Consider the following 14,484-nt stretch of genomic DNA (forward strand, 5'->3'; position numbering starts at 1 on the left):
ATCCACCTGTCGGTGTCAGGGTTGAGTGACCTGTAATGAATACCAGCATCCAGGATTTGGTGTGAAGAGGAGGCAAAGCCCAATCCTGACCAGACTCTTAGCTGCCCGTGTTACTAACACCGTTGCCCCAGAACCACACCCCGCTCCCCCTTCCCATAAACCCACAGAAACCCACACCTCACCGCACGCGCTGGCTGTGTTCACAGCGCAGGAATAAGGGTGTCACTTGCGTCGGCTGATTCAGCTTTGGAAGTGGGATGAAGGGGCCCCTGTATCTTGTTACCATCTCACTGTGACAGTAAGAGTGTGTGTGCACTGAGATGGCTTCACCTGCGTCCCAACTAGAAGCCAGAGGACCGTACTAGGGCTGAAGAGAGGCGGCACCCAGTTCTAGGAAGAAGCCCGCGCGTCCCCAGAGAACCAATGCACCTGCCACCCTCTCATTAATCCTGCCCTTAAAATCTCGCCTTAATTGTCCCCCAGGCCAGAAGTTATTTGTGAACAAAGTTTCTGCTTCTGCGTTCTCTGGCCACTGAATAGAGCTTGTGCTGCTTGAACCTCAGAATTGATTTTGTTTTTTGACTATGTGATGCTAAATGGAAAAAGAACGCTTCTGAGTGAGGGAGGGACCCCTGGCTGGGCTCGGGTCCAAGCAGGAGTCCATGTGACCTAACTGGGCAGGACTGACTTTCTGGTAAGGGGTGATTTACAATGTGCTGCCCCTGGCAGGGACCTGTGGCCGGGTATACCTGAATGGGCGGCTTTCAGTCCTTAGAATGTAAAGCTGTAGCTCACCCGACTAGCTGGTGCAGAAGGAAAGAAGACTGCTGGCCTAGTCCTGTGTGCATGGCTCCGTGGGCCATTTCCAAAGTATGGTGGTCATCAGGCCGGCTTTGTACCCGTAGGCTCTCTGTGCAGCTCAGTCAATCCTGCCGAACAGCTTTTGTTTGTAAAGCTCTATTGCTTCAGCCCTATCTTTTCCTCACAAACCATTTCTAAATTAAAGTCAGAAATGTTAAAATTCCGAGGAACAAGAGAAAGTGAGATGCCTCAAATTTATCCTCACCTTCTAGGTAACAGGACTAGACCTTTCTTTGTAAGGAAACCCAGTGATCCAGCAAGCCTATCATCTTTTTTTGCCATTAAAACACACAATTTTAACATCTCTCCTACATATCACAGGACCTTAAGTCAGACAGTCCCTAATCTCAAAAACTTAAATCTGGTACCAAAAAATAGATGGACTATATAAATAAATAAATCCAAATACACAGATGCAGGCAGCATTAAGGAATCCCCCGCCCAGGTGCTATGGAAGGACAGAGGGGAAATACTGGCGCTTAAGAGGGAGCATGTTTTCAGAAAAGCTTCTTGAAGCATCAGTTTTGAAAGACAAGCAGAAACCAGCCTGTAAGGAGGAGGATAGGGAAGTGGAAGAGGGAAGACATTCTCGGCAGACAACAGAAGAAAGATGCGATTGCAAGCGGACACAGCAACCAAACAGGCCAGGCAGAAGATGAGATGCTGGAAAGGCCCGCAAGGGCCCAGTCGTGACCACTGCAATCCATCCTGAGGGAACGGAGAGGCGATGATGACGTGAGATTTGTGTTTTAGAAGATGAATAAAAGAAGCCAGCTTGTAAGCATCAAACAAGTAGATGTGACAGAAGACAATTTAAAAGCAAGCAGTGTGAAATGGATAAAGTGGACGGGACACTGGGCCAGCCACGAGTCCCATTTCTCTTTCTTGCCGACTGAACCCCTTCTCTGCCCAGCCCTGCGCAGGATGCGGCCACTTCCAGGTAAAAGGAGAGCTGAGAAAGGGCTCAGAAAAGACAAATGAGGTGACCACCACAACTCAGCCTGGGTTAGGAGTCCTCTGTATTTGGAAAAGGAGAAACAAGGGGTGACCACTGTGAAGAGCAGGCCTATGTCAGCCAGTCAGAACTTCCCAACTTCCTTGCAAACTGCAAGTCCGACAGCTAACCATGTTTACCTCACTCTTGAGTACTGCACTCCAATTATATGTTTGTATGTCCACCTTTTCCTCCTCTTCGCTCTGAGACTAAAAGAAGACGACTAAAGGGTGGCCAGCCCTCTGAACTTCTTCATATCCAAAATTAACTACTAAAATCAAGCTGAAAGAAACAAATATTGATACATTTTTGGACAATGGAACATAAACAAGAGCCTGTTGGGAGAATTTCTATGGAATCCTTGTAACAGGGATAGATGCAACAGCAGAACTTCATAGAAAACCCCTCCTTTTTATTTTCTGAGCATTGATGTGATGCCTGGAGCTTCAGCAGCCACCCTGCAAATGTGAGGAAACACAGAGGAGGACTAAAAAGTCAACAAAATAAGAATAACAGAGCAGGAGGACAGAAAGAATCTGGGTTTGAAACAGTATTTTTAAGTCCCTATACTTGCCTGTTATGGATTTTATATCTTTAGATTTCCTATTAAGTTTAAGTTGCTGTTAGTTAGGTCTTCATATGTCTCTGAACATTCCAAAGTGACACAAAATAAAAACAGCTTTTTTTAACCTGATGAAGAGCTGCTGACACAGGAAGCAGGCTCCATTTTTGTCTAGAGAAAGAAGTCTATTCTCCCACCACAACAAAATACTCAAAGAATCTGTGTTATGTCTTACTTAACAGAGTAAAGTTAGACATACGCATTTTCTTGCAAATGGTAACAAAACCACTTTTAACCTTGAAGTTAAAACAAACATTAGTTATGAGCCATTGGAACTTTGTAGTAAGTTTAATGTGCCTTTTTTTTTTTAATAGGAATAGATTTCTAGTAGTAGAACCACATTAACCTTAAAATTCCTGTTTCTTTTTGGTGTCAACATTAAAAGGAAAATACTGATTTTCAACTGAAGCTTTATCTTGCAAATAATGGAAGTTTTCTGTTATACAACTAGGAAGAGTTTGCCTGGCTATTTTACTCTCTAGGGTTCCTGTTTCTCCTTATTTCTTTCAAATGAAAGGAGTAGATACTTGTTTTCAAGAAACCTTTAAAAATAAGATTATAAAACAGTAAAGTAACTTCACAGTGTATGATACAACAGGGACATGAATATTTATAGAAAGAATACATTGGACACATGACATAATTATATGTACTTCCATGTCATAAGTTTATTGTTAAATTTGTAGAGTTAAGAGTAAAGAGGGGACAATATAGAAGCTGTAAGTTGGTCTTTCGACTTTTCAAATGCAGAGTACATGCATCTGACTCATCTGGGCACATGAGTATATTGGTCCCTCACGGACCAAGCTGACCAGGTAATGTGATGACTGAGACAGATCTGGATATTAAATGATGCCTGTGGCAATTCCTAGTAAGCGAATTGCAATAAAAGCTCCTAGGTTTTGAAGAAAGACTTTGCTTCCTTTAGCAAGAGATGTTTCTTTCAGCAATTGTGTCTAGGAGGATCAGATAACACAGAGTTTCTGAAGAAGATACTTGAGTTTTAGACTCTACAGATCAGAGATCCAGTATCTACCACAATGTAAAACGAGGCTGAGTGCACCTCCCAGCATCCCATCAAGCTCTGAAAGAACAGATAATTGCACGTGCAGCTTGTTTACCTGCCCACACAGCCTACCACACTGCTGTTTCATCCTCAGCCGGAGCTCTAGGCCTCAAAGGGGCTTCCCTTAACAAGCTGCTGAGTACCAAGGATGGATGGCTTCCCAGGTGGCACTAGCAATAAAGAGCCCGCCTGCCAACGCAGGAGACATAAGAGACGTGGGTTCGCTTGATCCCTGAGTTGGGAAGATCCCCTGGAGCAGAGCAGGGCAACCCACTCCAGTATTCTTGCCTAGAGAATCCCATGGACAGAGGAGCCTGGTGGGCTACCGTCCAGAGGGTCGCAAAGAATCAATTACCACTGAAGTGACCAAGGATGCACACACACACCAAGGCTGGTTTTGCAGGAGAGCTGCTGTCCCCTGTGAGCGGGCTCTGTAGGTTTAGAGCATCTGACAGGTAAGCCTGGAGGACGAGGGAGTCGGGGAAATCTCCAGTTCAGTGGACACTGAGTAGTGCCTGACGTAGCTGTGGCTGAACGAAGATGAGGCTCTAAGCCAGGCTCTGTACCACTTTTCGGACTTGTTGGTCAAGGCGATGGAAGAAGGCTGATCGGAAGACTGAGGAAAGGATGAGAATACAGAACATTAGGAATGGATCCAGAGCGTGAGACTGATCAGAAGTCTACTGAGCAAGCGTGAAAAAAGAGGCCGAGCTAACCTGATTCCATCGTTACTTATCCATGTAACCGAGAGCCTCTTCTGTGGTGAACACTTTCTGGTGAGCACTCCCCTGGAACCCGAATCAGGCAGCCGTGACTTCAGGGAGAGAGGTTCTTTCTCTCTGTTCCCTTCCTGCATCAAAGCGAACCAGGCTATGCGACAGCTGACTGCCGCTGCTGATTGCCACTGAGGACTTAGGGAATGCTCCATGTGCCATTTTCTCATTCCACCTAAATTGGCTGTGAAGGGAGTCCCTCGATCAGAAACCAAGGCCAGGGACTAATTCAAATGTAGCTCCCCATTTTTATGTTCCCTATCACTGAAGTCGTTAACCCTTTAACACAGTGGAGTGGTCTCTAAACCTAGCTCAGCAATCTCACAGGGCGTCTTCTTCCACCTCGGAAGTTACTCGACATAGCTGCTTGGCAGAGTACTGGTTAGGCTCCGAACCGCGTGCTAAATAAGGCACTGTCTCCTCATAGTTACAAGATGTGGCTCTAAGAACCAGAGTGAGGGGGACTGATGTGTCTAAAAATGACCGCTGATTATCCCACTCTCACATTTTAAACTCACTGTCCCTTTAATGTCCATTCATCCTTTCTTTTAATACTTAAGGGAAGAATTTTTTTTTTTTTTTTTTTTACCATGGGAGACAGTTTGGTTCTCCTGAATTGGAAGCTAAAACTGGTCATTTGAGCTCTTCACACCAAGGAAAAAATGGCAGAAAAGTGGGATACTGTCTTGGCTGGGCCGATCAACCATGACTAATAAGACGATTTGCAATTCCTTCTGTAAAACTAGGAGGACTATCTGAGGAACTTAGTGGATCCCTTCCTTTTTTTGATAGGCTGTGGGTGAGGGTAATGGGGGACTATCTATAGGGAAGAGCACCAAGAACTGAAACAGCTCAAGAATCGAGGTTCGGGCTACCCTGCTGGGGAAACAGCAGAGGGATGGGCCCAAGGGAAGATCACAGAATGAGTAACAGCAAAAAAGGCAGGCATGAGTGTCAGCTCTGGCTTAGGGATGAGCGGCAGAAAGTGACCACAGCCTGTGCTGTGACCTAGACTAAAACGTCTTCTCTTCTATCCATGCTTTATGCAGTGTGTGCTGCTGGTAGTAAAGCATTTCTTTTGCACCATAAACTGAAACAGAATGTGAAGGGGAATATCATCTAAAGCAGAGCTACTCAAAGAAGGGGGGTCTGCAGGCTGGTGCCAGTCAGCGAGCTGTTTATTACTGGTTCGTAACACCAGAGTATAGGAATACAGAATAAGCATTTAAAATTACTCTGTCAAATTGGTATCAGAATCTTTATGCCTATTGTATGTAATAATAAAAAATCGAGACTTGCATTTTATGTTCTTTCGAATTTCATTTTTCTAGAAATTCATTTTTATTACATCTTCCCAATGAATTTGTCCATGACAGAGTAGAAACAAAACTTTACTGTTCTTGTAACTACAGAGAGCTGAGAAGCACTGACTTTAATGAGCATTGGCTTTGTCAAATCTATCACTACTCCTGGATGCAGAACCTGTTTAGGGGGAGAAGTCTAGTTCACAGAACTGTAGTCAGCATGCAGAGAGAAGGGCAGCAAATAGATACAGTTCCAGAAACAACTTGGAAGGTAACAATAACTGGGAACTAGGATCATAAGTGAAGAGAACAATGGGGTCAAGGAATGTTGTTCGGTGTGTTTGTAGGCCTGGGAAAAGAGGGAAGGCAGGGGTGGCGGTGCATCCATGGAGGGCTAGGGTCTAGAGAAAGATTAGAGGGGGCAGGGGTGAGACAAGGAGGAATTACCAGAAGACAGGTGTGCTCAAGATGCAGATAGATGAGAGAACATATATTTCTCAAAGAGAGTGGTAGCTAATCTTTGAAGAGTAGGAACTGAGGAGAAGCAGAACCATCCTTCCACAGTGAATCATGCTGGGCCTGGAACTCACCACCTGCATAGATGAGAACCTGGGCAAGGACGCCTCGCTTTGAAAAATCCTCTTAGGAGTACTGGTTGGTATCTCCCTCTAGCTCTCTGCCTGAATTTGCCAGTGTCTATTGAACCCAGAAGCCTCCACAGAAGAATTCCTAGCTACAGAAACACAGGAATGAGTAGAGGCTGGCTTGCCAGTAAACATGTGAACAGCAAATGAGAATCACCACCTGAGCAAAGAATGATGTGCTGGGCAGCTTTTCTGGCACCAGCTCCACCCTTTGCATAGGTCATGCTCCCATCAGGCAGACCTGCCAAGGTTCCAGCTTCCACAAGGTGACCTCATTCTTGGGATCCCATAGCATCAATTCCTTTAATCATAGAGGCAGCGTCCTCCTGTTTCCTAAGTTCCTCACTCTCTTCTATTTGATTTCCCTACTTTTCCATCACCTGGTTTCTGGGATTAAATACTCTCTGTTGTAACTACTTGAAATGGATGCTATTTTCCCAGAAAGACTGTCTGTGGATCAGATCCATTCACTCACACTAGTCCCTGGGGTGTCTATAATTATCACATTTTCCTCTGAGTATATACCAGAAATGTCTGTCCTTGACAACTTTTGGACTCCAAACATCCGCTCTTTGACCTCTTACTTGTAAAGGCCACCTAGAGTAGGAAAGCCAAATGGTAACCATCTGCATACCCTGTACCTTCAAAACAGCTGATCAACAGCAGTATCACATCCTGAGATAGTTTCAAAGGCCTGAAAGATGTGCACGTGGATTGTCATTGTTTAGCCGCTAAGTTGTATCCAACTCTGTGACCCCGTGGACTTCATTGTAGCCCTGTAGCCCGCCAGGCTCCTCTGTCCATGGGGTTTCCCAGGCAAGACTACTGGAGTGGGTTGCCATTTCCTTCTCCAGGGAATCTTCCCGACCAAGGAATTGACACTGTGTCTCCTGCATTGACAGGCAGATTATTTACCGCTGAGCCCCCAGGGAAGCCCATACGTGTAGGCAGTCACTTTATTGTCATCTAGCTCCCTAGTTTAGTCATTGCCAACATTGATAACAATTGAATAAAAAAAAAATAACCAAAAAAAGTAAAAAACAAACAAAAAACTCCAAAAAACAAAAACTAGACTATAAGGGCTGGATCATCAATTTAATTCCTAAAAATTCCATGTGTGATTTGAGCCCAAGATTTCTGCTTGTCTGGTATTTCCTGAGCCCTGATTACTGCACTGCCTTTGGATCTCTGACCACACCCACCTGGGCCGCAAACACTTGCCTTCAGCGTGATTCTTAAGTCTGCTGAGTTTAGGGATCTCACTTTCATTGCATCTTCTCCGCAGTCTGGGCCTACAAAACCAGTTGCCAATGCGCATTTTTTAAGGACTCTGCAGCCTGGCTCAGCAATCTGTTTCTTAGGAAAGAAGATTTTTCTGAGCTCCAACCGCAGAACAAAATGAGAGGTAGCTAGGCCAGACACATACATATTCAAACTGATTTTTTTTCTTTTTAGTTTTTGTAGACTTTGACAGCAAAGAAAACCCGAGAATGATAAAGAGGAAGGCATTCAATGTTACCTAGTGTAGGACAGTACTCAGCAATGGTTTGCATTCACCAGGCCATCAAACTTGAAATTAAAGCTGGCTACGTAGGCTAGCTCATTGAATACAGACTACCTGGTGAGGACTGCTGCAATGATTTCAGCAGATCTGAATTTCTTAAATTTCCTCTGAAAATGTTTTCTTCACTGTATTCTCTAAGGCATGTATGTGCTGAATTTAAATTACTTTGTGTTACTCAGAGAACAATGGTGAAAAGAGAGATAAGGTGTTGGACCATGTAGGGTTGCCAGATAAAATACAGGACACCCAGTGAAACTCGAGTTCACGGAAACAGCTAAGAACATTTCAGTACAAGCATGTCTGAGGCAGTATTTGGGGCGCACTCGCACTCAGGCTTAGCCGCCCAGTCGCGTCCGACTCTTTGTGACCCCACGGGCTGCAGCCCACCAGGATCTGCTGCCACAGGACTGTCTAGGCAAGACAGCTGCAGGGGGTTGCCCTTTTTCCCCCAGGGGAGCTCACTAACCCCGGGATCAGACTTGTGTCTCCAGCCTCTCCTACACTGGCAGGCGGATTCTTTACCACCAGCGCCACCTGGGAAGCCTCACTCATATTAAAACGAGTCATTTATTGATCATCCGGAATTTAGATGGAACTGGGAGTCTTGTGTTTCTGTTTGTCGATTCTGGCACCTGTACCGTGGGGGCAGCTGGCATTGGCTTCTTCTCACATGGAGACGACTTGGCTGCCTTGGCAGGGGCGCACACACACGTACAGAAGTGGTTAAGAGCTAAGGCCAGCGGGTGAGACTGCCTGCACTGGAATCGCATCACCTCCACCTAATGACTCTGGTCTTGGACCAGAGCCAGCAACATAATCTGAGCAGTCAGCGTGCCTCATCAGCCTCCACTATCTTAATTTTGGCAACAGCTACCCAGACACTCAGCAGTGCCCCCAAGGAGATGCCCAGTTGCCTGAGGGGGAGAGGTTAGTGAGACATTTGGCAGCCTCTTATCGTGAGGTTTCACACTTCTGTCCCAGATCATAGAAAGGAGCTTCCCTACCTTTCATCCCAGTAAAGGCCCATGGCTAATTCCAAATACTACCTTTCTCTAGGTATCTGTTGTATGCAACCCACCATCAGGATCAGTCGGGGGTTTGCTTTTGGCAGCAACAGAAAGGAACCCAGGAAAACAAGCAAAACATGGTTTTGAAGGGAAGGAGTTAAAGTTGCTCACATGATTCAAGCAAGGGCTGCACAAACCAGCTTCAGAAAGACAGGAGTAGGAGCAGTGAGATGTCAAAACCCAGCTGCAGAAGCCTGAGGTCACTGCACCAGGTCCCTACTTGAGATGACCCCCACTTTTCCACCTGTCAGGCTTCCAAATCATTTGGGTGCTCTGCTGAATCCAGGTGTTCTACTCCTGGGTCAGAAGGATAAGGCACAAGGACAGAGAATGATGACACAGCCAGAGCCCCCGAGGGGGTGGATGTGAGCTGAGCGCACATCCTAGTGGGCACCCACTGTAAGCCCTGCCCCAGAGCCCCATCAGGATTGCATTACAATAGTCAGTGATGCTCAAAATCCTCCAGACAGGCTTCAACAGTACATGAACCGAAAACTTCCAGATGTTCAAGCTGCATTTAGAAAAGGCAGAGGAACCACAGATCAAACTGCCAACAACCACTGTATCACAGAAAAAGCAAGAGAGTTCCAGAAAAACATCTACTTCTGCTTCATTGACTACACTAAAGCCTTTGACTGTGTGGATCACAAAAAACTGTGGAAAATTCTGGAGGAGATGGGAATACCAGACCACCTGACCTGCCTCCTGAGAAACCTGTATGCAGGTCAAGAAGCAACAGTTAGAACCAGACATGGAACAACCGACTGGTTCCAAATTGGGAAAGGAGTACCTCAAGGCTGTATACTATCATACTGCTTATTTAAGTTATATGCAGAGTACCTCATGTAAAATGCTGGACTGGATGAAGCATAAGCTGGAATCAAGATTGCTGGAAGAAATATCAATAACTTCAGATACGCAAATGACACCACACTTATGGCAGAAAGCAAAGAGGAACTAAATAGCCTCTTGATGAAACTGAAAGAGGAGAGTGAAAAAGATGGCTTAAAAACTCAACATTCAAAAAACTAAGACCATGCATGACATCTGGCCCCATCACTTCATGGCAAATAGATGGGGAAACAATGGAAACAGTGACAGACTTTATTTTGGGGGGCTCCAAAATCACTGCAGATGGTAACTGCAGCCATGAAATTACAAGATGCTTACTCCTTGGAAGAAAAGCTCTGACAAACCTAGACAGCATATCAAAAAGTAGAGACATTACTGACAAAGGTCTGTCTCGTCAAAGCTATAGTTTTTCCAGTAGTCATGTATGGGTGTGAGGGTTGGACTATAAAGAAAGCTGAGCGCCAAAGAACTGATGCTTTTGAACTGTGGTGCTGGAGAAGACTCTTGAGAGTCCCTTGGACTGCAAGGAGATCAAACCAGTCAATCCTAAGGGAAATCAGTCCTGAATATTCATTGGAAGGACTGATGCTGAAGCTGAAACTCCAATCTTTGACCACTGATGCCAAGAACTGCCTCACTGGAAAAGACACTGATGCTCTTTTCCACTGAAGATTGAAGATTGGGAAAGATTGAAGGCAGGAAAAGGGGACGACAGAGGATGAGATTGTTGGATGGCATCATGGACTCAATGGACATGAGTTTGAGCAAGCTCTGGGAGTTGATGTTGGATAGGGAAGTCTGGCATACTGCAGTCCATGGGGTTGCAAAGAGTCAGACATGACTGAGTGACTGAACTGACAATAATCATAGATATAACAGACGTATGGACAGAACTTTCTGTTACAGTGAAGAAATGGAAACAATTTAAATGTCCAATCAAGGGAAGATTAGAATAATAATGTGGAGAAATAAAATACAGTATATAAAGGTACTTTATTTTCAGATGATTTTTAAATGCTGGATTGATATTCATGTTATAGGAAGCTCTCCTATGAAATTTATAATGCAAGTCAGGATTTTACCATGATTCATTTCTGTTTTCTGATTTCAAAAATCTTCCCAATAAAAAAAAACTGAAATGATAAGTAAAAATAATGCATAACCCGACGCTAGACGCCTCCCCCCACCCATTCCAGAGATTGACTCACTATATCTGGAGTGAAGGCAAACATTTTCACAAACACTCCACAGAGTTCCACCTCAGGCTGCACAGAAACCACATTTGAGAACAATGTTTTCGATGTTAGTGGAGGATACTGTTTGAAGGATATCCTTCCAATGACGAGGGTCTCCAGGCTTGAAACATTCTGATAAACTCTGAGAGCTCGTTTCCGCTGCTAGCAGCCCTTGCCACTGTGTCATTTCACTGACAGCATCTTCCCCTCCTTGGGGATCTTCTTCCCAAATCACAGGGAGGTGCCACCCATCTGGCCCTTGCCTTTCACAGAGGGGCGCCTGTATTAGCTCCTAGACTGCATAACGAACGCCGCACATCTAGTAGCTTAGAACAACACGCTGGTATTAACCACAATCACAATAGCTTAAGGGAATTTTGTGCTCAGAGTGTCACCCGGCTGCGATCAAGGTTGTCAGCCGGGGCTGCTATCTCATCTGAGGCCTGTGGTCACTTTCCAAGATCACTGATTGTCCGTGGAATCTGGTTCCTCGCAGCTGCAGTGCTGAGGACCCCCCACCACCCCTTGGCACCCGCTCCTCTCCACCACAGATCTGCGGCTTCAGGGCCAGCAGGATGCTATGTTCCTGAGCCTCTGCTAAAGGACTCACTGCTTAGGGTCAGGCCCACTCAGAATTCTGTCTCTTGGTTACCGCAAAATCAACTGCAAATCAAGAAAAATCAGCTTTGTCAGGGAGTGTATTCTCATCAAGGCTGTGACTACAAAATCATGTTCACAGACGCAGTCCACATTCACAGGGACTCCTACAGAGTGTGTGTACCAGCAAGCAAAAATCCTGGGGCCATCGGAGAGTCTGACCCCTGTGAGAGCTGGCCTTTGAATGGCCCTCAGTGATCAGACTCTCATATCCCACACTGGACTGGCACAGGTCTGTCTAACCAATAGAATACTGCAGAAATGATACGTTCCTACCCGGGTTATAGAAGAGCTGTGTCCTCCAGTTTGGTTTCTCCTGCTCCTTGGTTGCTCATCCTAGGGGAAGCCAGCTGTCACTATGTATGAGAAACCTCTGTGGAGACAAGTCAGTCATTTCACGTGACAAGTAAATGACTCTCCCAACCAGCAACCACAGGAATGAGCCTGGAAGCAGTTTCTCCAGCTTCTTCAGACGACTGCAGCCCTGGCCAACATTTTACATCTTAACTGCAATCCAATGGGAGATCTGGAGCCAGAAACATCCAGCTAAGCCGCTTGTGGGCTCCCCTTGTGGCTCAGCTGGTAAAGAATCTGCCTGCAATGTGGGAGACCTGGGTTCGATCCCTGGGTTGGGAAGATCCTCTGGAGAATGGAAGGGCTACCCACTCCAGTATTCTGGCCTGGAGAATTCCATGGACTATTGTCCATGGGGTCACAAAGAGTTGGACACGACTAAGTGATTTTCACTTTCAAGCTGCTTCCAGATTTTTCACTCTCAGAAACTGTGCAAGATGATAAATGTTTGTTGTTTTAAGCTGCTGAGTTGGGGGATTATTTGTTATGCATCAGTAGGTAACCGATGCAACACTTGCCCCAGGCCTGACTAATCTAGAGGGAGAAACACACCTGTGTTCCTCTTCTCGACTAATACAGGAAAAGCACATATGCAGCAGGAGTTAATAAGCCCAAGGAGAGAGGAGCAGAGCGCGAAGGTAGGGTGGATGGCGCAAGGGCAGCAGTGGTACCTTTTCAGCCTCTGGATCCAGTCCGCTCTAATTTAGTCCCATGCCTATTAGTCTCAGTATTACGAGCCAGTGAATTCTTTCTCCCAGCTTTAAGTTCAGAGCCTTCCAAAGTACACTTAGTCCTACTGAAAATATTTTGGTCCTCTGTCCATCAAATAAATAAGCAAAAATTTATACTGATATGCAATGCAGTCAGCCCAAAGACCATAATTTGTTCCTCTTCCCCATCTCTTGATGGCTGTAATAAGGCTGAAATCTGGTTTCTGTCACTTGCAACTAGGAGTTCTGATTCCAAAGCCCTCTGTAGGGTTAGCTTCATGTGTCGCTGTGGTTATTTTCTTATTGCATCTTTCCCTCGAAGGTCATATTGGCTGGCTCTGGATGTTAGGTCAGGCTCTTCAGGTTCCTTGAACATAAGTTCTGTTTTCTTGTGTTTCTAAGAAAGTTCCTATGGCATTTTCTCCCAGGGAAGCCAGAGCATGCTGAGAGTCTAGCAATCTGACTAAATGATCTACATTTATCCAGGATAAATTTCCTCTATAGTGTATGGCATCTTGCTTCCTAACTTAGCTAATCAAACACTCTCTGGGTACCAAGCCAACTGTTCATGCTGAAGCAGGCTGAGCAGTCATTGTGAAAAGAAACACAATAAACAAATCCCACGCATGAATCGAGCAGATTCTGAGTTCTGAGCGGCAGTTTCTCCGTCTAGTCTCACTGCAAAGGGGTCTACAGAGGCCACACAGTTAACCCACCATTCATTCCGCTTCCTCCCAGCTCTGAACCGCAGCAGTGAGCTCACATGGAATGAGACCTCCTTAGTGAGCCCCCTCACCCACATAACACGCCTATTGTGATTTTCTTCTAGACACCAGCACTGCTGTCAAAATAACAGATAATGCATTTTAAATTGAAATTTATAATCATTAAACAAAGTCGAGAGGCCCAGTCCTAACTGCCCTTCCCCACATAATTCCTAATTTTGTCATCTCCTAGAATAATAGAGTAGTATCGGCTCTACATTCACCTCAACAGCGTTATTTCATACCCAATCAATTTCTTCAACTTAGCCTAGTGACCATTCATAAAACCTGCCCTTAGAAAAACTTAAGTAATTCTGTTAACAGTGTTTGCCATCTGGGTCAAAAATTTCAGCATCCAGGAACTGAGTCAAAGGAGCTCAGAGAAATTGGTATTAACAATACCCAGCAGTTTTTTCCCCTAAAGAAAGTTTTCTATCACATTGGTTAGGATCAGGGACTCTAGAATTAGATTACTTGGATTCAGAGCTCAGGTTTTCCATTTAAAGCCATGTATCATTGGCCAAATTACCCAATTCCTCTTTGTCCAATTTTATATCTATAGCATAGGGATAATGGTAATATCCATCTTGGAATCATTTTTATAAGAACTATTTAATGCTATTCAAAAACATTTATAATACTACCTGATACACAGCTAAGTATTATTAAACAAACAGTCAGCAGAGATAATACTAAAATCTGATTATCTCCCAACTTACCACAGAACATACTTCAGCATCATTCAAAAGAAGTGTCACCATTGCATCTTGTGTAGCATTTGTACTCTTCTACATGCTGTGTATGAAATCAGATTAAGGTTTTTTCAGAGTACTGGTATCCCCATATGACTAGAAAAAACACACACACAGACACAAACCTTCTTTTCCGGAAGATATTATCCCAAGCTGAAAATCATTTCTACAACATTTTTGCAAATACAGTTTCTGGCACACAATAAAAAACAACTAGGCACTCAGAGACAAGATAATAAACAGCAAACAGAACTCACAAGTACCT

General features: G+C 44.8%; 1 protein-coding gene across 1 annotated transcript in view; it reads right to left on the reverse strand.

Moving 5' to 3' along the window:
• Positions 1-14,264, reverse strand: part of HHLA2 (HHLA2 member of B7 family) — a 45,542-nt gene extending 31,278 nt beyond the window's left edge. Inside the window, exon 1 of the mRNA XM_070454941.1 lies at positions 14,187-14,264. The gene's annotated coding sequence lies outside the window, so the exon portion shown is untranslated. The remainder of the gene's footprint in view (positions 1-14,186) is intronic.
• Between the last annotated feature and the right edge of the window lie 220 nt (positions 14,265-14,484).

Source organism: Odocoileus virginianus, chromosome 25 (genome assembly GCF_023699985.2).
Source record: "Odocoileus virginianus isolate 20LAN1187 ecotype Illinois chromosome 25, Ovbor_1.2, whole genome shotgun sequence".
Classification (NCBI taxonomy): Eukaryota; Metazoa; Chordata; class Mammalia; order Artiodactyla; family Cervidae; genus Odocoileus; species Odocoileus virginianus.